At 37.4% G+C, this 24159-nt stretch overlaps 1 long non-coding RNA gene across 1 annotated transcript; it reads left to right on the top strand.

Annotated features, from left to right (window-relative positions):
* Window positions 1–1420: 1420 nt before the first annotated feature.
* On the top strand, window positions 1421–6702 carry LOC127420793 (uncharacterized). Its single transcript, XR_007893877.1, has 3 exons — window positions 1421–1577; window positions 1927–4588; window positions 5462–6702. It is a non-coding gene; the product is annotated as an uncharacterized LOC127420793 (long non-coding RNA).
* Window positions 6703–24159: the final 17457 nt, after the last annotated feature.

Genomic DNA, 24159 nt, shown 5'->3' with positions numbered 1-24159 from the left:
GAAAAAATCCTCACTTTTATTTGCATGCTCCGGATGAATTGTTGTGAGATGTTGGTTGAGTTTATATGGTTTCAGCGCTTCAACGGATTAAATCTTCAAGCACAATGTGCACTGTGGTCTGCCGTCACTATATTCCATGAAGCCATATTTTATGTACGAGTCTTCAAATTTCCACAATTTAGTTTTTTTCACACTAGGCTCTTCTGTATTAACTTTCTCAGCTAAGAGACTACGTCCTTTATCTAAAAATGTATCCATTTTAAATAGTCTTAGGTTTTATCAGTGTTTGGTGATGTTGCAGCTTAGTGTGCTGTGTATAATTTCTCATTTTTATGTACATAGTTCAAAGGTTGACAATCCCGATTTACATTCAGGTAAAATTTCTTTAAAAAAAAATCATGTTCTAGAATTTCTATGCGGCCCCCCTGATACCATCTGGCGACCCCCAGGGTGCCGCGGCCCCCAGTTTGAGAACCACTGCGCTAATCGGTGGCGTAGCCAAGGGTGGGCCAGAATATTAGAGATCATTCTTTGAATTCAAATATATATTTATAAAACAGTTAAAAAAAAATGCATGAATTCTGATTTTTGAAAGTGTGAAAGAATGTGCCACTTCTCTGTTGTTAAGAAAAATGTGGTTAAAATTATTCTCCTAAATTGTCCTAAAACTTGGCCCATCCATTTTTATTGAGGCCAACCCAAAAGTATTTTTCTGGCTATGCCCTTGCTGCTAGGTGGTCTGCTAGGGTTTTCTGGGTGGTTGTTAGGTTAGGCTGTTTACTGGCCCAAGTAAAAAGAGTCCACTCCATATAATATCTTTATGATATTCTGCCAGGGCCATCTAAAAGGCAAAATAGTCAACCACCTAGGGCCCCAACATACCTGGGTGGGGCCCTTGAAGGCACAAACAGGTGAAAAATATATGATCAAGTCATAATATTAAGGAACTTTTATGATTTTTATTTTTTAATTCTACACAGCCTAATGGTATTTTCTATCCCAAACACACAAGAGAACACGCAACACGTGTGGACCTGTTCATTTAACATACAAATCACAAAGATGGTGAAAAATAAAAACAACATATTAAGTATAAAATGAGCTCTGAATAATTACAAAAAGACAAATAACTGAAAGTTACACCAAATAAAATAACAGTAGTGTATCTAAAATTGTCAAGAATTAAAGTTAAGCAGTACAAACTGATCTGCATAATTTATTCATAACACAAATCATTGCTGGGTACTTGAGTGCCGCTTCTTATAACAGTATTATTAGACACAGATCACACCTTGCTGAATAATGGTCACACCTGACAGAAACGCAGAAAATAAGTTATGAAAAATATTGCTTTGTTGCTATTTGAGTCTTCGAGGCTTATTTAGTGTAATTATAGCAGAAACAGTGCTTGACAAATCATTATGGCTTTTCACTTTTCTCAAGAATAATCTGCTGGGGAAGGAATTCAAACACTGCAGATATAAAGACGCAAAAACTCGAATAGAGTGAACATATGAGCAATTAATCTGGAAAATAATCAAACCATCCTATCTGCAAAGATCTCTGCTCTCTAAGAGGTATGTGTATATTTTTTACATTTGTTTACAAATATATATTTCGAGGTGTTGTGTTTATAGGACCTATTTAAAATATGTAATTTTATTGCTGTAGTTACCTGATTTTCCCTGATGTTTTAACTTCTATTCACTTCTGCACACATTATGGCCAACTTTGTTTTCATTGATTTTGTTGCTCTAAATAAACATTTACACATAGTTATGTGTGTAGTTCAAATTGAATTTCAAGCATTGTCAGCCATGTCCTATATTATTAAAACTATCTAAAACTATTTTAAACAGCATGAAAAGCACTGCCATGAAAACTGACAAACCAAGGAAATAATAACTTTTTTTGTCATTTTTCCAGAGCTGCTGCAGCTGCTCAATCCAGCATGTTGGTGGCGCTAATCAACTGGCACACTTGTACAATTATTACAACTTCTCATGAGACCAGGTTGTATTGATTTCTTTTAAGAGTTTTCAAGAGTAAAACTTTTGAAATAAATGATGACCACCAGTTTAGGAAGGGGGCAATGATGGTGATCAACGTCATAAGCACCAGTTTACCAATTGGATTTGCCTCAGAATTTCTGTTGTTTCCTTTTACACCACCCACAGTCACACACAGAACAAACTTTCTCTACCACTTCACATTCTCTATCTTACTCTTTCTCCAAGTTCCTATTTTACAGTCTATCTCATTTTCTCTTTTGATCAAATCATTCTGTGGATAAGGGAATCAGATTTGACTCTCAAAAGTATATCTATTTTACCACAACATAAACTATTCTTTTGTTGGGCTCCTAAAATGTCATGGAGCTATAGTTTTACTTAAATGTCTTTGTGGACATTTCAAGGTAAATAAAAATCTGCTGAAGACTGACATCAACAAAGATCTGGACACACACAGTGCTGCAGACAGTAATATTACTGTAAGCCCACACTGCTTTAGAAAGAGATAGAGAGGATGAGTAATGTTTGGCTGACCCCAACAGTGCATGTCTTTTATATGGCTGTGTTTAATGAAACAGTGCCAAGCTGTTATTTCTACAGTTTTAATAGACAACTGATTGTCTATAAACTCCTTACATAACAAGCAAGTCACAGCAAAAACCAGTCACATAATTGGCAAACATAATAATAGTAATTGAAACGACTTCTGACATTTTTCACTAGAAATAAAGGCAAGGAAAACCTGGATACATCAGGTAATCTTTAAATTGTGCTTTACAGTCCTCAACAAAAATGTTAGAAAGTCACAGAAAAGTCATGGAAATTTCTATATTCTATGCTCTAAAAGATTCAATCAGCTAAAAATTGCTCTTTGTCAGTGCAATATCAATATCTTTTTTACAAATTCCTATCCAGTAATGGACTGTGTTGGTTAAGTTACTCAAAAAAGTAATCCACTACAAATTACTAATTAATTCTCTAAAATTGTAATAAGCTTACTTTACTGATTACTTCATTGAAAAAGTAATTACATTACTAGTTACTTTACATTTTAGTTACTTTACAAAACACTATTAACTGAAAAGTTTTTGTTGTTACACTCAAAAAATTCAAAATAATGTATATTTTCCACCTTTTCATAGACTCGTTAGGGGGTGCACTGCTTTGAGCTGTTACAGGAACACAAACTCATATTTAATATTTAATATTTTTATTGTATTCTACTTAACATTATTTGAGAAATGTATATCCCAAGTAATGTATTTAAAAGTAATTAACTGAACTGAAAGTCAGTAAATGTAATCTGATTACAAGAATTTAAAATGTAATGCGTTGCACTACTTTTTGATAGAAAATAATTATATTACAGCAAATAATTTGTAATCAGATTACACCCAACACTGGTAATGGAGGACTTGAACTAAAGACTGTAAAAGCCATGGAAATTCATTGGTCTATGAGGTGGGAATGATGAAAATTGTTTATCCAGTTTTTTGGGAGGAAATTTAAGAGTTACTCTCCTTCCCAGGAGAATAATCGACACATTCTCTACCAAAGATTATTTTATATGATACGCACATATGAATGGACTTCCTCCACAGCATTCACACTGCTTGTAGTGTAAAGTCATCATAACATGTATATCTCTTTAGTAGAAACATTACAATAATCAGCCCTCAGGCCTATGGTGTATTTTTGTCAACAGCTGATCAAGATAGCAAGTGTTTCAATGTACACATCATGTGTCTGTCTTATGCACAGGGCCATAGCTAGTGGGGTGAAAGGTGGTAATGATTCTAGGAGCCCAAAGGTCCAGGGGGGCCCCACAACAAATTCTAAACTGTATTTTTTAATAGGAAAGGGGCCAAGAGCAATATACAGTCAGGGGGCCCAGATTACCTTGCTACTGCCCTGATTATACACACAATACTATCTGATCTACATGGTGATTAAGATCAACCCTCATGTCCTGTGCCTGCAAATGAGCCGGATATGTGCTGCAGGGGAGGACATGAGTCCTGGATGACCTTCTGTCATCTCCTTACAGAAGGTAAAAGCAGAATGCTGTCGCATTATCAAGATGGTGCATTGTGCAAAGCCACATTGAGGGGAAATAAGGTGAAGTGGGATTTCTTGTAAACAACACGGTCATAAGCTTTCAGAGAGCATACTTTTAAAAAAAAGTGTCTAAAAGGAATAGAAATGAAAATGAAAATGCCCCCTGCCCAAACTTTACATTTACAAAGTCTCTGAAATGATGGCAAAAAATGTTGTTCTTGTGCTTCCTGCTAATTCACTTATAGTAAGATGCCTGCATGAGCTATGATTATTTTTAGACTATTATTATTTATTAACCTCGTGCAACCCCGCGTCCACGTGTGTGGATGTTGAATTTTGGCCTAGCTATATGCAACACATAATTTAAATGAGTTAAAACCAACTGAATATTGTTCACGAGACTCTACACTGTCATTTAAGGGTTAAACTTATGCTGCATCGCATCACATGACACAACAGTGTGACGTTGATTTCCGTGAAGCACTCCTATGGGGGCAGCACCAACAAAAGTGCCTCTGGTAAGAAACCTCTAAGTTTTTTTATTAAAACCTGTTTGTTTGTAAAGAGTAGCATCTCTAGTTTCGTTTGATATGATGCTTAAAAAAATCCATAAATTTTTCACGCGTCAGCACGCTGATAAATATGAAGTCCACATATGTGGAAAATGGGACCTTATTTCCTCAAAAGTTGAAAACCTGTTAGTTATTTTGAATAATTTTCAACTAAAACAAATTTTGTGTATATATATATATATATATATATATATACACACACACACACAGTATATACAGTATATATAGTATTCAGTATACATAGCCATTTTGCAACAAATTTTAATCAACTGATTCCAAGGTGATTTTAGTGCATATATAAAGTCAATTTGTAGGTTGACATCCATGAAAAGTGTAAACACTGCGAATCTGTGGTGCAATCAGAACGTTGCTCAGTTTGATTAAGCACACTGGATCAGCCTGACATCGCAAGATTGGCTTAACTAATGGTGTGAGTTTGTGGTGGGACTATCTGTTTATTTGACCAATGCAAGACAGGAGGAGTGTTTGGGGAAACCTTTTTGGGAACAATTATAATTTGTGCAATTCCATTTGCTGATAATGGTGCAGATATCACACACTTCAGTTCTATGTGTCAAAGTACTTTTTGGGGCAACTGCATTTGAGTTCAGTGCAGGATGACACGTGTTCACAGTAAAATTAGATAAATCTTTTAGGATGTTTTCCTTACCAATGCTTTTATTACAATAAAATAATTTCACTGCGTTCCCTAGACTACATCACAAACACTATGCTAAATATTTTCTTTCTTTCATTTCCCACAATGTAAAATGAGCTGCAACTGAAACATTAAAATAATAACAATACTGTTCTTGACAGTGGGTATAAGAGGGCAGCATTGTGGTATGAGCCTTCCGAATGGCCTCTTGTCCCTGTCTGGGCCTTCGTCTGCAACAGAGATCCCTCAGGGACTGTGGAGGGGAATGATGACCAAATATGCCCAATCCTGTTTGTCCTCCTGTCACTGGGGAGTACAAATACTGCAGCTACGTGCTGCAAACCAAGCCTCCTTCTCCAGTGCAGCATGTCCCAGGATCCTCTGGGAGGGTCAGTGTATGCCATGTGTATGCATTTCACAGGGGCAGGGCAGAACATGGGGGACAAACGTCATGGATATAGAGAAAGCAAAATAAATCTGCATATATATATATATATATATATAGTGTTCAACATGTTAAAGAAAATGTTTAAGTCAAGTTTAGCAAATATAGTACTGATTACATTTTCAGTTTTTTTTAAAAATACTATTGGTTTAATTTGGCCACTGATTCAGGCAGAGCTGCATGAGGCAACGGACTCAAACACAGAAACTCACAATACATCTCATTCTCTTTTCCTCATTCCTTGTTCCAAACCCATTTCTTTCTCATACACTTAACTCAGTTCCACACCGTTCTCCCTCACTACCCCTGACTGCACAGATACTTTGGTATGGCTGGGCAGAGAGCCCTAAAATGGACCAACAGCGAAGAGGTTTGAGCTGGGCCATTTGGATCTGGGCAATACACACACCCAGTACTGCACAAATCAAATATCTCATGCAATCTGAGAATGTGCTGTTGTCTGCTGTTCTCCATGTTACACAGGGACACTGAAAAAGCAATTATTGTCTCATTTTCCAGAGCTCAGCTCATCGAAAACAATGACGGCAGCCACTGGATACCTGGGAGCAGTAATGAAAACTATGAAAAGCCGAGATGCAGGTCAAGAGGCTGGTGGCTTTAATGAGTATATGTAATTACATTGTAAAGAACTGCTCAGCTGAGGGTGGTCCAGCTATGGTGGCCATTTAGAGGGATAAAAACCCCTCACAGAAGACAATGTATGGCTAAAAGTTATTTAAAATTAAACAACATGATAAAACTATCCTGAAAACCTGAGCTCCTGACATATTAGCATATAACGAATATGCAGAATTATTAGCTACTTTTAGAAGTTACTTTGTAGTGAATACCTCACATTTAGACAGTTTAGGATATTGTGTCTCTTCATTGTCTGTACAGATGTAAGTTGAAATATTATGTTAATGTTATGGATGTACAGTTGCAGTATGTTTTAAGTAAAAGAGTTTGATTATCGTCATGATGTGTCTTTTGCATCTTGTCTTCGTTAACGTTGTCAAAATAACAAAAACCTTCGTCAGTGAACATTTACATCAGTAATTTAACTGACAACCTTAACGCTAGGTGAAGCAAGTTATATTTTTTTGTTTATATTTTGATGAAAGATTACAAAGTTTTCTATAAATATTTTAAATTAAATATTTTGATGAAAGATTAGAAAGATTTTTTTTTAAGATGGAATAACGTGCACTGATGAATTATGCACAATAGAACCAGGAAAGTGGATTAAGTAATACACACAGCCAGATGTTTAAATAGGCAGATGTTTGTAGTGTCAATAATAATAATCAGTAATATGATTCCAGTCGAACATTCCTTCCAAAAATTGCTCATTTCCTCTGCACCACAGTGCAAGCATGCATGCACGCATAATACAGTGCACTAACATCACGCGCCAATATATTTAGTACGGAAGTATTTCAGATCACACTGCCTTGGGAATGAGGTGCCTTTTTCCACTGTTCTAGGCCCAGTTTCATTTATCCAAACTTAAGCCATATAAATATTTTTAGAGCCTGGTCTCTGATCACACCAAAGGGTCACCTCACGCAAACAGCTCCTTTCCCATGATCCAACCTGCCTCCCTCATTCTGAGTCCTGATTTTGCCCTAGCAGACCACATTTCTATGTCATTACAATGCCAGATTTTCCTGGAAAGTTTATTTGAGTGCTTTTGTTCCCTAAAAGCTGTTTTTCTTGTGTGCTTCCAGAGTGTCTTTAAAGAGATTGGACAATAGGACATGTGCCAAGACTAAAGTGATTAAAGGTTTTATTTAGAAATCCCTTTGATGTGTTTGTAAAGTGATGCCTTTGATATCAGGAAACTGGTGTTAATGTGGAGGTCATGCCCTCTACTTAGAAAGATTTGCGTGTACTAATCGCAAAGCATTGTTGTACAGTAGAGGAAATAACTCTTTATGTTGTATATCTGCATTCGTTTTCAAAACTGAGATCCAGGTGTTGTTTTCAAGAATTAGAATATACACATTGCCTGAGTCCCCAATGACTCTGCCCGAGTCCCCAGCGGCTCCGCTCTCGCTCAAATGGTCTCCTGGTGCCTCGCCTGGCCCTCCCTAATCTCCGGGCCGTCTCACATCTCCTGGCATCCCACCTGGTCTGCCCTGGTCTCCTGGCCGTCTGCCAGATCCCCAGTGGTCTCCTGATTGTCCGCCGGATCCCCAGTGGTCTCCTGGCCATCCGCAGGAGCCCCAGTGGTCTTTTGGCTACCTTTGTGCTCTCTCTGATCTCCGGGCCGTCCCTCATCTCCTGGCTGCCCACCTGGTCTGCCCTGGTCTCTAAGCCGTCCCTCGTCCCTCATCCCCTGGCCATCTACCGGATCTCCAGTGGTCCCCTGGCTGTTCATCAGATCTCCAGTGGTCCCTTGGCCATCCGCTGGATCCGCCCTGGTCCCCTGGTTGTCTGCCAGCTCCCCAGTGGTCTCTTGGCTGTCCACCGGATCCCTCTTGGTGTCTAAACCCTCTCTGGTTTCTGTATCTTTTGCCCTGTACCCTGCCCTGTCCCTTTGAGAACTCTGTTTTGGGCGTCAGGTGTAGAGGTCTTTATGGGTCCAAAAATTTGTGCCCGAACCCAAAGAGACCTGGAAATGTACTAGCCGGACCGAACCGGACCCGTCTATTATTTGACAGCTTGGACCTGTACCCATGCAGAACCAAGAAATGCCGGACCCGGACCAGACTGGACCCATCTATAATTTGAAAGCTGGGACCCGGACGGGAGACACAGACCCGATTGACACCGATTTCACAGCTGATTGCTATTAAAAAGTTAATTTACAAGTTGTGAAAACAAAACTTTGTGTCTTACCTAATGTAACATTAGTAGCCTTCTCCCCTGTGCCTGGCCGTGACGCATATAATCCATCCTCTTTGCCAAGTAAGTTGGTAAAATACATCCAGGTTTTCTGTGAATCCTCTCTTGCTGATTGAAACAGCATAGCTAATCCACTCATTATTTCAGCTTCAAAAGTCCACTTGCTGTCACGGTGATGGATGACAAACGCGACTTGTTTAGAATCAGCTTTACAGTTTTTTTTTTAATCTTGCATAAGATAACTTTGACTGTTTGCCCTTTTGAACTATAATAACGATTGCTCGTTCATAGCCACAGCTGCTAACGTTAGCATTGCTAATTTGCTATCGTGTGCCTTAATTCCACTCTGCCTCTGACGTCACTCAGCTCTTTGTGGCTCCGCTCCGTTTTTCACCTTATTTCCTGGCCCGCACTTTCTCATCCTAATTTTACAATGTTGCAAGTTACAACACACACACACACAACACCATCATCATCAGCGCTGTCTGGTCACAGCTGAGTCTTCTTGGTCTGTTCTTATAATTGTTTTATTATACAGCATCGCTGTAACAACTGAAAAAAAATGTAAGCAACTAGATTGCCACTATTGCATCATCTTTATGCGTAATATTTTGTGAGTTTTAATCACACTTTGTGTTAATAAAGGACATTTCTCTGACCAAGAACACTTGTAATAGAACAGTGATGTAGGGTCAGAAATTAAGCGGGGCTTGCTCGGGGTAAAAATGTCCCCAAAAGTGAAAACAATGCCCTAAAGTCCAAAATGTGGGGTCACAAAATGCCCTGCTTTCTATATTTATTTTGTATATTATATCTGATATAGTTATTAAAACTCTACTTTAAAGAGTAGCATAACACATGTTCACATGTTTATTACATAAAAGTGTCCTCATAGACATAAAAATCCCACTGAATATTAAATCCAGTGTACAAATATACCCATTTATGGAAAAGTAAATTTCTGACACTGCAGTAATGTAACATTTCTATATGAAAAATTATAATCGGTAAGAGCTTGTTACTTTCATTACCCTTGAATTTTGCATTTAAATTTGTTTTATGTCAATTCTGTGTCACTGTAAAGCAAATAGAGCTGCATTTGAGCTGTGTTGGGTGTGAGGCATCACAACAATCAGAACAGAGATTACAATTTCCTGCTATGAGATGATTCAATTAATTTATTATTATTATTTATAATCCATCCACATGTTCTGTTGTAACTTGGGTTATAAATAAGTTTATAATTTGATACAAATTATTGTGCTCCATTGAATTTGGTTGACACGCAAGTACGAGCTGAACATGCGCAGTACCAGCAGAGAGATGCATGAGTGTTCTGAACGCTCTCTCTTATTTCCTTACACTCAAATGGTACTGGGAAGTCCATGAATCATTATTTTTAATGTTTCAATGAAACATCAGAACGAACCAATTCACTACAATTAATGAAACTTTCCAGCACTACAGGGGATGTTTCTGGGCGTGCTCAATAAACTCAATTCGGTGCTCGCACAATGGCATCTCTACTCAGTTGTATGATGCGTGGTATCGGGACATTTTAACAAAAACAAGTACATGAGCAATGTATCTAACCTGATACCAGTCCTATAACAAATGCATCATTATTTTTGCGTGGTGCTTCATCTGTGGAATCTGGAGGATTCCAAACTCTTTTTGAACTTTGCCATTGGATGAAGATGGTGGATAAAGCTGGTGGCGACAGTGAAGAAAATGCGCCTCCAGTGGATTACTGTGCTGTAAAATGTGCTCTGTACACGATAGTGTCACCCAGTGTTCAGAATATGAATTTTATCAAAACATTTCATTAGCGGGCCAAATTCTGTTCTATTTCTAAAATCTCTTGCAGGCCACAGCAGAGCAGTCGCTGGAGCTTAAGAATGGTGAGGGTGATAGGGAACAAGTACAGCTGATCAACAGATGAGTGGTGTGTATGAGCGCAACTAAGGAGACGCTGCTCTAGTCCTCCACGTGTCACCTGTAAACACATGAGGGATAAGGAAGCACAATGACACATGCACCAACGGAACAGAGATTAGGGCAGGATCATGACAGTACACCCCTCTCCACCCCCCCGGACACACTTGGTGTCGAAACTAGGTCAGAAGGGCCAAGGGGGGCACTGACAATGTCCAGGTCCAGGGTGGAATCGGTGGAAAAATACAGAACGGGACCAGCAGAATGGGCAGGACAGACCATGGGAGGGTGGGAGGGGGAAAACAAGGAGGTGACTTAGAGGAGGGAGCTAGGCCTGGCGGGGTTGACAGGGCAGCGAGGCACGGTGGGACAGGTAGGGACTTGAAGTTAGGCATAGATGGTTTAGTGGCCGCTAGGGAAGGGATTGTTTGTTGGTGGCCGCTGGGAGAGGAACAGACTCAGTGGCTGCTGGGGATGGGACAGACACGGCAGCCGCTAGAGAGATGAAGTAACTGACAGCCGCTTGGTTAAATAGTTCATTTTAAATTAGATATGTCTATTTTCAATCAATGTGCAGAGTAGCGAATGGGTTCCATTGCCAGGTGATACATGCATTGATCCCGTGTTAAAAGGTTGGTTGGGGTATATCCTTCCATTTAATTAGAACAAGATGTCTAGCCAAAAGTGTTGTGAAAGTCGCCGTTTCAGTACATGGGCTACTTCTGTGGAGTTCCTGAAGTAGGGTTAGGAAAAAGGAGAAAAAAAGGAGAAAAGACAAAAACATATTTTTGAACATTATAAACATATGCTAGAGAATGCCTGGTTCTGTTCTACACCATTCGCACACATTTTCAACATCTGGTTTATTTTTCCAAACTTACTTTAGAACAGTGCAGATGGTGAACAATTTTGAACTGGATAATTGTATGTCATAGACAAACTGAAGATGAGTGTATTTTGTTGATGATGTTCTGCCACAGCTCATCTGATAGTTGTATGTTGAGTTCCTCCTCCCATTGCTGTCTTAATGAGGTCAGAGTTATCATATTATTTGTACTAACAAGCGAGTGCACTATACCAATATTCTCCTTAAAACAGGGTCGAACTTTTTATAAATTATCTAAGAGAGAAAGAGTCAGTAGGTAATGATGGAAAGCAGGCAAAATAAGATTAACGAAATCTCTGAAACTGTAGGTATCTGAACATATGTTGCAAGTGTAACTGGTCCCGCTCTGAGTGGTATTCAAAATGGCATCAGCCAGCATGGGAGACGGGCGCACTAATGAGGAGGCTAAAGGCTACAGCCCCTAGTGTCAATCGCTAGTGCACCTCTTGAGGCCAGGGGAGTGAGGTTTACAAATACTGCACAGCTATCATGTACCTGGTGGCTTCTGTTACACAAGGAAAGTTAAAATTTGTTGTTAGATACTCAAAAGATGCAAAATTACCATTCACATAAAGGTCTTTATATGTACTAAACTTAGATTTTAAAAGCTGGAGGGTATCAACATGTTATTTCAAACTATAGTTGCATGTTTTGATAAATCCTTAATGGAGAAAGCTTGTTTAAACATAGGCTGGAGAATTTCCACATGTTGCTGCCTAGAGTGCTCTGACAATATGTCAGATCAATAAAGCGTACAACCATTTAGCTTCACCTGTCTACCTCTCCACAGTGCTGATATTGGCCTACTGTTTATTAGCTAATACAGATTGAGTAGTTACAGGTCACTCCCTGTCAAATTAAAATCAGATCGCAGGAGGGTATCTCGTATGTGACCCTAATTTAGCCATCAGCAGCAGCAATCACCATCACAGGTGTGTTGTGGAGTAAGCCGTCATGCTGATCAGGTGTACGGGCTGGTGAGAAGCCAGCTCTGTACTGCACTGTATCACCCTGAGCAGCGTTTGGACTTAAATTAGTGGAATTCTGGATCGGAGGGGGCTGAGGTGCCCAGTGGAATACCAGCAATGCCCGTCTCAAATACCATCTGAACACACACCTGCCTTGAGTGCCTCAACACACACACACACCTTGGCCTAGGGTGTTTTTATGTGCAGTAAAATGACTGGCTGAACTGCAAAACAGAAAGTAGTGTTGGGTTTGAGTCCACCTTAGTCAAGTCCGAGTCAAGTCTGAGTCTTTAAACGATCGAGTCCAAGTCCAAAAGGGGCCGAGTTGGACTCAAGGCCGAGTCCATAACAGGCCGAGTCTGAGTCGAGTCCGAATGAATCTGTTCAAGAATCTGAATTAAAATAGTAACCGTAAACTCAACATCAATATTTTAAGCTTATTTTAACCTTCACAACTAAGAAAAACAATTTGTCAAGATAAATGCAAAAAACAAATGATTAGTATCCTGCTAAACAAATTTCAACGTGGTTTCAGAATGAAAGCATATGCTTTATGTGTATGAAGACAAAACTGTCCTTCAACACACTGCTTATTGTGTTCTGTTGACATTTCAATTATTTGTTGCTTTTCCCCTCCACTCAAACATACACCAAAGAAAGTGAAAGCTGCGCTAGTCATTACAACCTAGTTATTATTAGTTTTAATTTTGTTTTTATTTTTTACTTCATTTTCAATTTGTCCATTCAATTTAGTTTAATTTTATCTAAAATTATGGGTGAAATACATTTAATGTAATTAATAAATACATTTAATGTGTTTAATACATTTAATAAATGGTAATATTAAAACATTTAATAATGCCCATAAAATTAAATGCAACAACAGAAAATAAAAACAGAAAAGATCAGAGACCATTAAAAAATATTTCTATACAACTGTACTACACTTCACACTTTTCAGTCCTCCTGCTGTGTCCAGGTGTAGCCTACTTCCCTAAAGTCAAGATCAAACTCACCTTGGGCTGACGTTTCGTTCTTTTCACATTATATTTAGAATGGATAACTAAATATAATGTGTGTTCCTCATTGTATTTTCTGACTTTTTTGCCATCGAAATGCAAGTGCCAGCTTTACAGGTAACACAGAGGTTACAAAAAGTCTAAGTCTGTAATGGCCAAGATGTGTGAATTGTTTGAAACAAACCTCTTTTTCTACTGCTTTGATGTGAATGTGTTAAAGGTGCAATATGTAATATATTTACTGTACAAAAGCATAAAATTATCATAATATGTTATCAGAGATTTAGGAAACATGCTAAGTTGAAATACTGGCTTCTCCGAAAACAATGCTACAGCCGGTATAGTTTTGGCCTGTGTGATCCTGCCCACCGCCCATTTCCCAATAGTATTTCGACAAACAGGGTTGCCAGATTTGAAACAAGTTAGCGGGCAAACACAATGCGCTGCTGCCATGGAAGCCATTAATACATCTAGCCAACATTGACAGAGTTATAAAAAATCCACATGAGCTGGTTTATAATTTGCAAACAATAAAAACATTGCAAATGTATACATTAGCTGATCAACTTACAGTGTAAGGCTCGACGCTTGCCATTGTCAGTTTACTCATTCCTGTTGCGTCTCCTCAACCTGGCAATCCACGTGAGCTTTGAGTCTGTCCAATATTTTGAATTTGGACTGCATTACCCATTTTAAACACTTGATGTCAATGTTACATATTGCTCCTTTAAGCGAACTTTTCTAAATTTTGAATCAAATGTTCAACGAATGATACAGTCAAATATGTAGGTGACTGCTGTTTTAAAGAAGTGTGTTTTCAAAGTAAGGAAAACAGTTGTTTTAGTGACTTATGAATTTCAATAAACAAAAAGTAAATGGTTTACTTTGGTTGTTTATATTAGTTGTAATTGTGTCAAATAAAAAGTCTCTAAATTCTCTCATTGTTTGTATCTCTCTCTCTCTTTCCCTCAGTAACACATCTTTTAGAGGTCTAGTAACTCTTTAACTTTAAGAAATACAAAATAAGATTTAAACATGTTTAATTGTGTTAAGTTAACTCCTCCTCCACACAAACACAAACACATGTTGGTGCAGCTATCCTTATGAGGACCCTCCATAGAAATAATGATTTTTATACTGTACGAACTATAGATTATATTCCCTAACCCTAACCCTACCCCTAAACCTAACCCTCACAAAAAACTTTCTGCATTTTTACATTTTCAAAAAAACTTTGTTTAGTATGTTTTTAAGTGATCTGAATTATGGGGACACTAGAAATGTCCTCATACACCACATTTATAGCATAATACCCTCGAAATTACCAGTTTGTAACATAAAAAAAGTCTTCGTAAACCACACAAACCCGCCCACACACACACACACACACACACACACACAGTATTGACATTTTTCATCTTTTTGGTCTTTGTCCTTTTTTGGTCTTTCTAATTTTCACCTACTGTTGCAAACAATATATAGACTTAAATTTTAAAATTGTTATACATGTACAATTTCATTAGAATGACATGGTCACCATACAACAATACAGTGAAATATCTCAAATTAATTACAGCTATTTCTTAATCTCACTATTTAAAATCTTCAATTTAGACATTGAAACAACAATAAACTAAGAAATTGTGATATTAGCACACCCGTGAAAACATTGAATAAGTGATTAATCACTGTTCTATTCATATTATTTCAAATGGTAGAGAAATTAGCTTTTTAAATTAGGGTAGAAGAATTTATTTTAGCATAGAAGCAACAAACATAAGCCTATCGAATATGTATTCCCTAGTTTGTGATGAAAACAGTAAAATAATAATAGTTCCAATAATGTTATAACTAATAGTGTTTTAAGGTAAGCACTTACCATTTTTTTTTTAACACTGTAAATGTAACGGTCACACTTAATTAGAGAGCACAAGTAGATGTAGAACTCAACCAAATATTTAAATTCATTAAATATTTATTTATTTGGTCATAAAAGTTTAATCTAGCATAACATCTCACTGAACCATAGTCTTAGCCTTCTGATACAGTCATTGCACCGGAGGGGTTTATGAAAACAGAGAATAGTAGCTAGCAGACTTCCCTCTGCGAAAATAAATAACAGAACTACGAAATAAATAACAGAAATGTGAACTTTTGTAAAAACGTATACTTTTCATTCAAACAACATTTATTTAAACCTATGATGCATCCATTTTACATGTGTACATTTATTCATTTAGCAGACACTTTTATCCAAAGCGACTTACAAATGAGGAAAACAACAGAAGCGAATCATCCTACGGAGGCATTAGGAAGGCATCTTATGACTTTGTAGAGTGCAGGTCACAAGACACACGCATCAACATAAACAGTTGAGTTTAGTTGTTTTCCTTAATTCAAATCTCATCTGTTAATTTCACAAATAGGCTTCTAACTCAAATTATAATGCTTAAAGCTCTGTTTAGTCGCCGGTGTTACAAATATTTTGGTTCACAGATCCGATGTTAACAGTTTTTTTACAGAACTGTATTAACTCCAGTAGATGTTCTAGGCTCAGTGGATATGTATGGGTTAATCCTTTGATGAAAATAGGAATATAATACACTTTATAATTACAGTTTTGTCCTGTGAGGACTCAATTATGTAAAGTATATTTTAAAATATTACTAAAACTAAAGGACACACTTTTCTTGCTACATTCCCATTTGTATGGCTAATAAATGACTTAGATTCAAGTCAAGATACTTGAGGCATTTAAGTCTTTCACCTTTTCATACAACAACTGAAATTAATTCTGTATACCCTAAACAAATGTTTTGGGTTCAATACAAGTTAAGCTCTATGGGCTGCATCTGTGGCATTGATTACTCAATAATTTTGTCTCCATCATTTTGCAAAAACAAGCAACAATTGTGTTTAATTTAACGTGTAACTAATTATATTAAACATAACGCTTTAAAAAAATAACGCAATTAATCGTGCCTCTTCCTGACCTGTGTGCAAACTGCATAATAAGAGTAAGTATTTTACTACTATCGTAGCCATTCATGCTTGAAGTTAATGTATCTTTGTATTTCTACAAGCCGCGCCAGCAGGGGCAGTCAGCGCACCTCAACAAACTTCACAGGCAGCGCAGCCACAGAATAAGAGCCAATAAGAGCTGTTCTTGACAGCTGGATAAAGCACAACATTATGCAGGGATCTCAAGATGTGATTTTCAAAGTTTCAACTCCTTTTAACTTGAAGCAGCATCCAAAAAACCCAGCGTTTATGATGCTGAAAACCAGTGAGACACTACAAAAGTGTCTGTCTTATGCATTTGTACATAGACAGACAATAATATATATACAGTATATACAAATACAAATAAAAAGACAGATTGCCGAACTCAATTGCAAAATAGATTTCTGTTGACTAGGTTTATGTTCAATGATGTGGGAATAATAATAATAATAATAAAAACAATAGTACTGTATATTGACCTCTTAAGTCACTTTTTATATTGTTAATCAATGCTTTACTCATTTGCCACAATAATCAAATATATTTCAATCTGAGTATCTGGATTATGTAATATTTATAATATTATATAATATTTTTATTGTATGATCTTTATTTGGGGGCTTATCTTTATTTTTCTCTGTAAATTTTGATGTATGTGATTAATTGAGATTGATCGATTAATTATAATTAATTTTATTCAATTAATGCTCTTACAATCAAATGGAGCAATGCAATCACATTTTTCAGCTCCTATCATGACAATGCAAACAGTCTAACTTTTATATGATATGTGTAATGTTACCAGAAAGGGACTGTTTACATAGAGAAATTTCCACTCACAGGAATTATGTCAGTAACACAGAAGTCAATCTTTCTAGTCCTCAAATAATGCTCATTTTAATGGGATAATTTATAAAAGCTCTTTAACAAAAAACAAGCTGCACAATTCTGCTTTTAAACCAAGAAGGCCTTTGCCCCATAGACTTGCATTGTAAATGTTTTACTGTGTATAACTTATTTTGAACCCGGAACATTGCTTTAATGCAAATAGTAGAATGTTCACTGTAGCAACAAATTGTTTCTAATTATAATTTTCTTAACTTAACTAAAATGTATTTACAAGATTCTATGTGAATTTGTCACTGGTTATTGTGCTGTATTTGGGTATTAACTTTTACATTCCTAAGGATTTAGAGTTTAATCATTAGCTCAGGCTGCTTGGGGTCCATTACACTCTCTGGAGGGCAAGATTTATAGCTGAATCAACATTAACACAATGATCCACAGTGATTTACACTGAATTTGAGTTTTCTAATGAGGTACAAAGACTTCCTACAGTTAGAGGTGAAATTATAGGACTTTGAATACATTTCTCTTATGGTTTGAGTTATTGCTAAAGGATCTGCAGAACAAAGTAAGGTCTTAAACAGGAACATGCAGCCACTATAATAGTTATTTCACTGTATTTGAGGAATCATTAATGAGTTCTTATTTAGCTTACCATATAAGCACAACTTTTCCTTTTCAAGTGTCTTTATTTTAGTGTTTCTGATCAATACGATGCACACTCCCCTGGTGGATGTTAATGAGTTGCACAGACGTTTTGTGGAATTTTCCACGACAAAGCGACAACCCAAGCCCAAGAACATCCTGGTAATAGCACTCGAATGATGTGTCTCATAACAAAGGCAGTTGAAGTACAAACCTTGGTGAGTGTGTGTCAGAATTCCTGTCACATTCCTGTGAGCCATTGTAAGAAGTAGATTGGACCACCAATTGAGCAAAGATATACACCTCTCACTTAGGGTCCCCCAAGGGACTTCTTTATATATAGAGGAAGCTCTTAGAAGATTGAGGATGGAGATGGAGATGTGAGGTTGTTTGGAAGGAGTGAGGTTGTTTGGAAGATTTGATGAGCAAGCACCTCCCGAATTTACATTTAAGAACTTGTGATTTGGTTGCTGGTCCCTGCCATTGGATGCTGATGTCCCCATTGGGCTTTTTGACAAGCTTAACAAGCAAGATTTCCTTGATTAACCAGCTTTACCATTCTTTTAACCAGAAAGAGTATACTGTTTGAACCCAATTTTTTGGTGGTGAATATTATGGCTTCACTGGTACATGAGACAGAACAGCACCAAACCAGATCAGCCTATGATAAACTGGCTGTTCTGTTCAGCAGGATATGCAAAAATGTATCTGGATGAAATGTAGAATAGAAAAATAACACTGATAGGAAACAGTGGCAGTGCTCGGCTGGCTTAGTACCCTCTGGAAGTACACATTTTGAAGGCTGCCATAGGCACTCAGTTCCAGGATTGCCTCGTCGATGGCAACAGAAAGAGAAAAAATAAGTCCATTTCATGCTTAATAGCCCTCTAAAAGCAATTAATTACTGATAGAACATCTACTGGGCCATCTGGTCAGGGCTTCGTGTCCCAATTTGATTTGATATGGGATGCATCATTTCATCTTTAAATACTTGACGATCCCATTTTTTATGGGACAGGTGACAACCCTATCAGAGAGGTATGTCATGAAGTTCATGGCCTACCAGCAGGAAGATAGAGTGCAACAATCTGGCTTGGTAAATGAAAATCCCATTTATTTACTCCATAAGCTAGTTGATTATGACGATAACTTATGAACCCTTAAAAACAGACCTACCGTGAGCTCCAAGGTTGTTAATAGATGGTATATGCTTCTGATGAAGCCATCAGTCCATGTTATTTCAACTTCATTTAAAAAATTTGTTCATTAGCAGAATTTCTGGTGAAGAACTAAACTATCCATGATCCAGCAGAAAAAAAGTCCACCAATCAGAGAATCACAGCCAACAACGCGCACCAAACGAGCTCCACAGAGTCCATCCACTTCCATGATGCACTACGAATGATGCAATTGAGTCTGCCTCCCTACACTATCAATATACTTACTGTATATTTGAATATATCTGAATACTTTGCAATAAACAAAATATATTGTTTCCATACTAATAATCATCAAATTTAAATCATTAGTTTTATATTTTTTCTATTGTTTTTAACTTGATTACGTCATTGGCAATGCTTCATGGGATTTTAGCTCATTTCCTCATCAAAGATGTTAAGTACACAGTCTTGTACCTTTGTCATTTGGTCATATTTTTAAATATATATATATATATATATATATATATATATATATATATATACAGGTGCATCTCAATAAATTAGAATGTCGTGGAAAAGTTCATTTATTTCAGTAATTCAACTCAAATTGTGAAACTCGTGTATTAAATAAATTCAGTGCACACAGACTGAAGTAGTTTAAGTCTTTGGTTCTTTTAATTGTGATGATTTTGGCTCACATTTAACAAAAACCCACCAATTCACTATCTCAAAAAATTAGAATATGGTGACATGCCAATCAGCTAATCAACTCAAAACACCTGCAAAGGTTTCCTGAGCCTTCAAAATGGTCTCTCAGTTTGGTTCACTAGGCTACACAATCATGGGGAAGACTGCTGATCTGACAGTTGTCCAGAAGACAATCATTGACACCCTTCACAAGGAGGGTAAGCCACAAACATTCATTGCCAAAGAAGCTGGCTGTTCACAGAGTGCTGTATCCAAGCCTGTTAACAGAAAGTTGAGTGGAAGGAAAAAGCGTGGAAGAAAAAGATGCGCAACCAACCGAGAGAACCGCAGCCTTATGATTGTCAAGCAAAATCGATTCAAGAATTTGGGTGAACTTCACAAGGAATGGACTGAGGCTGGGGTCAAGGCATCAAGAGCCACCACACACAGACGTGTCAAGGAATTTGGCTACAGTTGTCGTATTCCTCTTGTTAAGCCACTCCTGAACCACAGACAACGTCAGAGGCGTCTTACCTGGGCTAAGGAGAAGAAGAACTGGATTGTTGCCCAGTGTTCCAAAGTCCTCTTTTCAGATGAGAGCAAGTTTCGTATTTCATTTGGAAACCAAGGTCCTAGAGTCTGGAGGAAGGGTGGAGAAGCTCATAGCCCAAGTTGCTTGAAGTCCAGTGTTAAGTTTCCACAGCCTGTGATGATTTGGGGTGCAATGTCATCTGCTGGTGTTGGTCCATTGTGTTTTTTGAAAACCAAAGTCACTGCACCCGTTTACCAAGAAATTTTGGAGCACTTCATGCTTCCTTCTGCTGACCAGCTTTTTAAAGATGCTGATTTCATTTTCCAGCAGGATTTGGCACTTGCCCACACTGCCAAAAGCACCAAAAGTTGGCTAAATGACCATGGTGTTGGTGTGCTTGACTGGCCAGCAAACTCACCAGACCTGAACCCCATAGAGAATCTATGGGGTATTGTCAAGAGGAAAATGAGAAACAAGAGACCAAAAAATGCAGATCAGCTGAAGGCCACTGTCAGAGAAACCTGGGCTTCCATACCACCTCAGCAGTGCCACAAACTGATCACCTCCATGCCACGCCAAATTGAGGCAGTAATTAAAGCAAAAGGAGCCCCTACCAAGTATTGAGTACATATACAGTAAATGAACATACTTTCCAGAAGGCCAACAATTCACTAAAAATGTTTTTTTTATTGGTCTTATGATGTATTCTAATTTTTTGAGATAGTGAATTGGTGGGTTTTTGTTAAATGTGAGCCAAAATCATCACAATTAAAAGAACCAAAGACTTAAACTACTTCAGTCTGTGTGCATTGAATTTATTTAATACACGAGTTTCACAATTTGAGTTGAATTACTGAAATAAATGAACTTTTCCACGACATTCTAATTTATTGAGATGCACCTGTATATATATATATATATATATATATATATATATATATTTATACTGTGTATATATATATATATACTGTGTTGGTTGGTTCATGGCTTAGAACTCTTTTATGAAGTACTTTATTAAATCCCTATGGAAAAAAAATGAATGGAAATAATATATAATATAATAATACTGGGGAAAAACAAGATGGCTGAAAAATTGGCAGGCACTGTTGTGCTCTATTACACGAAGCACTTCAAAAAACACCCAGAAATGGTTAAAAACAAAACAGTGGATTGTTCTGAAGTGCCCAGCAATGAATCCATGTACATCTCCCACTGAATCCCATCAGAAAATAGTTGGAAGAAGGACACCCAAATTCAAATCTAAGAGAATTGAAGCAGTTTACAAAAGAAAAGTGAGTCAAACTGATAGTAGTTAGTGCTTAGTTACAGTTATTTTGTCCAAAGGTCTTAAATCTAAAAAAAAAAATAAAAAAAAATGTCATTGTCCGTTTTAGGGTTTCTGTGTGTAATAAGATTCAGTTTGGCTTCTTTTTGTTTTGGTCCATCACTAACCAAATACATATGTGCATACCAAAAGATGTTTTGTACACATTTTTGTAGTTTGAGTGAATTAAAGGATATTGACCATTTCAGCATAAGACAGACACAAAAACACTCGCATCCACATGTCCCGAAGCCTTTGCAAGCTGCCACAGACTCTTTTAGCTGGTACAAAATCTTATCAAGGTAAATTTTAATTCTTGCCAAGTAAGGTTGTATTTGACAGTGATGCAAGGAGGTGCATTGGTGTTTTGAGGGAGAAATCTGTATAATTTTTCTTTGTCAAAGCAGACAAACCGCAAAATATATACCACCTCCTTATCTCTCCTCGCAGCAAGTTGACATTTACTGCACATTCTCATTTGTTTATTCACTTGGAAGGAACAATGCACACGTCCTTTCTAGATATGGATCAGACTATATTTTTCTGTCCTTACCATTAGGTAAGACATGTATAGTACAGTGAAGCACAATATCTGGAAATCAAGTCTCATTGTAATGCAGTGGCTGGTCAAGAGCCATCACCCAAATTACTTTCCCATTACAACCCTCTAATTAAATCAGCTGCTTAAATCAAATATCATCCCACTGCACATCTTTTCTGCATCCTGTCTTTGTGGTTATATGAGCAGGACCCTGTTTCTTTAGCCCATCTTCCCTGAAATCACTGACTACAATCTTAACTTATTGTGTAATGGCCACGAGGACCATTCTGAAGTGCATTTGCTGTCAAAGGGATTCTAGGGTAATAACTTCAGCTTCACTAGTGGCCAAGTGTGGTTTGCTGGTCTTAATTTGTGCATTTATTTAAGTTCATGCAATCTTGTTTTATTCACTTTGTAACATCTGTATGATAAACATCAGTGTGAATCTTCCACAATAAATGGTGACGAAACTGTAACTTTACATAAGCACTAGCTTTTAAGGCCCAGCAGAGGTTGTACTTCCTTCACCTGTTGAGGAAGTTCAACCTGCCACAGGCGCTGCTGATACAGTTCTACTCAGCGGTCATCGAGTCTGTCCTCTGCACTTCAGTAACTGTCTGGTTTGGTTCAGCTATGAAATTGTACATCAGGGGCCGGTTGCACCAGCTATACGTACTTTAGAACTTAGCCTAGTTGTGGTGTAAATGGCCACTAAGTCACAATTTATGCACTACTATATATGTGAATGCTGCACCATTAAACTTAGATAGGACATAACGCAACGTATAAACTAAATATTTACGGAAGCCTCAGACCAGGAGTAACTGATGGAATAAAAAAGCAGAATGATATTTTATGACATCAATGAGTTCATATTTTGCGTGACAGGCTTCAGTCATTTCAACATACAGTATGATGTTGACATTTACACTCATTTACATTTACGAGAGAGAGACATTTTTATTACTTTTAAGCAGCTCTTCAGCATGAAACCGATCTAACGGTGCAGTTTTCAGGGTGCGTCGCCCGGTGTCAAGTTTCAACACATTCCAAATATATATATATATAGGATATTAAAATGAATAAATGTCTGTTTTTCCAGCCTGTTGTATTAATATTTATTTATCACCCCTTATTTATTTTAGATACAGTTCCTATATATTGTTATTTACACAGGGCAAATATACTATTTATCAAATCTACTTTTATTACGTATCATATTTTAATGGGGATATCATTTATTACAGCTGACAGTAACGTGAACAAACAAGGTTTGAACATCAACCGTAACAAGATCAGATTGAAGTTCACGGCTTTTTAATACTTCTGTGTATATATATGAAGGCTGGTTGTTGGATCAATACAGGTAAACGTCATAATATGCGACTACGCATTACTTTATGTAGAGCTTACAACCTACTAGTTAAGTCTTGCCTTGAGAACAAGTGGTGCAACCAAATTAAGCACTGACTTAGTTACAAACTAACTAGTAGTTACTAAGCCCTTAGTGTGAATTTTACGTCCCAACTTACGTGAGACCTTACGCACAGCTGGTGCAACCCTACCCAGAAGACCACTAAGGATAGTTCGGACTGCTGAGTGGAATATTAGTTGCCCCCCCCCCCTTCAAGAACTATACACTTCCAGAGTGAGGAAAAGGGCTGGAAAAATCACTCTGGACTCCACTCACCAAGCCCATTACCCTTTTGAACTGTTGCCTTCTGGCTGACGCTACAGAGCTCTGAGCACCAGAACCGTAAGGCACAGAAACAGTTTTTTCCCCTCCATCTTTTTTCTCCATCCATCTCATGAACAGTTAAAACTGCCCCATTGAGCAATAATTAATGTGCAATACACTGCTTAATCTATTTATATTTATCCAACATATCCAACCTCTTCTGCCATTACATTCCCTTGCTTCTGTATATAACAGATTTGTATTTGTACATACAGTATATATACAGCATATATATTTTGTCTTATTGTGTATTTCTATATATACTTATATTCTCTATTAG

Source organism: Myxocyprinus asiaticus, chromosome 30 (assembly GCF_019703515.2).
Source record: "Myxocyprinus asiaticus isolate MX2 ecotype Aquarium Trade chromosome 30, UBuf_Myxa_2, whole genome shotgun sequence".
Lineage (NCBI taxonomy): Eukaryota > Metazoa > Chordata > Actinopteri > Cypriniformes > Catostomidae > Myxocyprinus > Myxocyprinus asiaticus.
The sequence above is the reverse complement of the archived record's forward strand: the minus strand, read 5'-3'. Positions and strand labels throughout refer to the sequence as shown.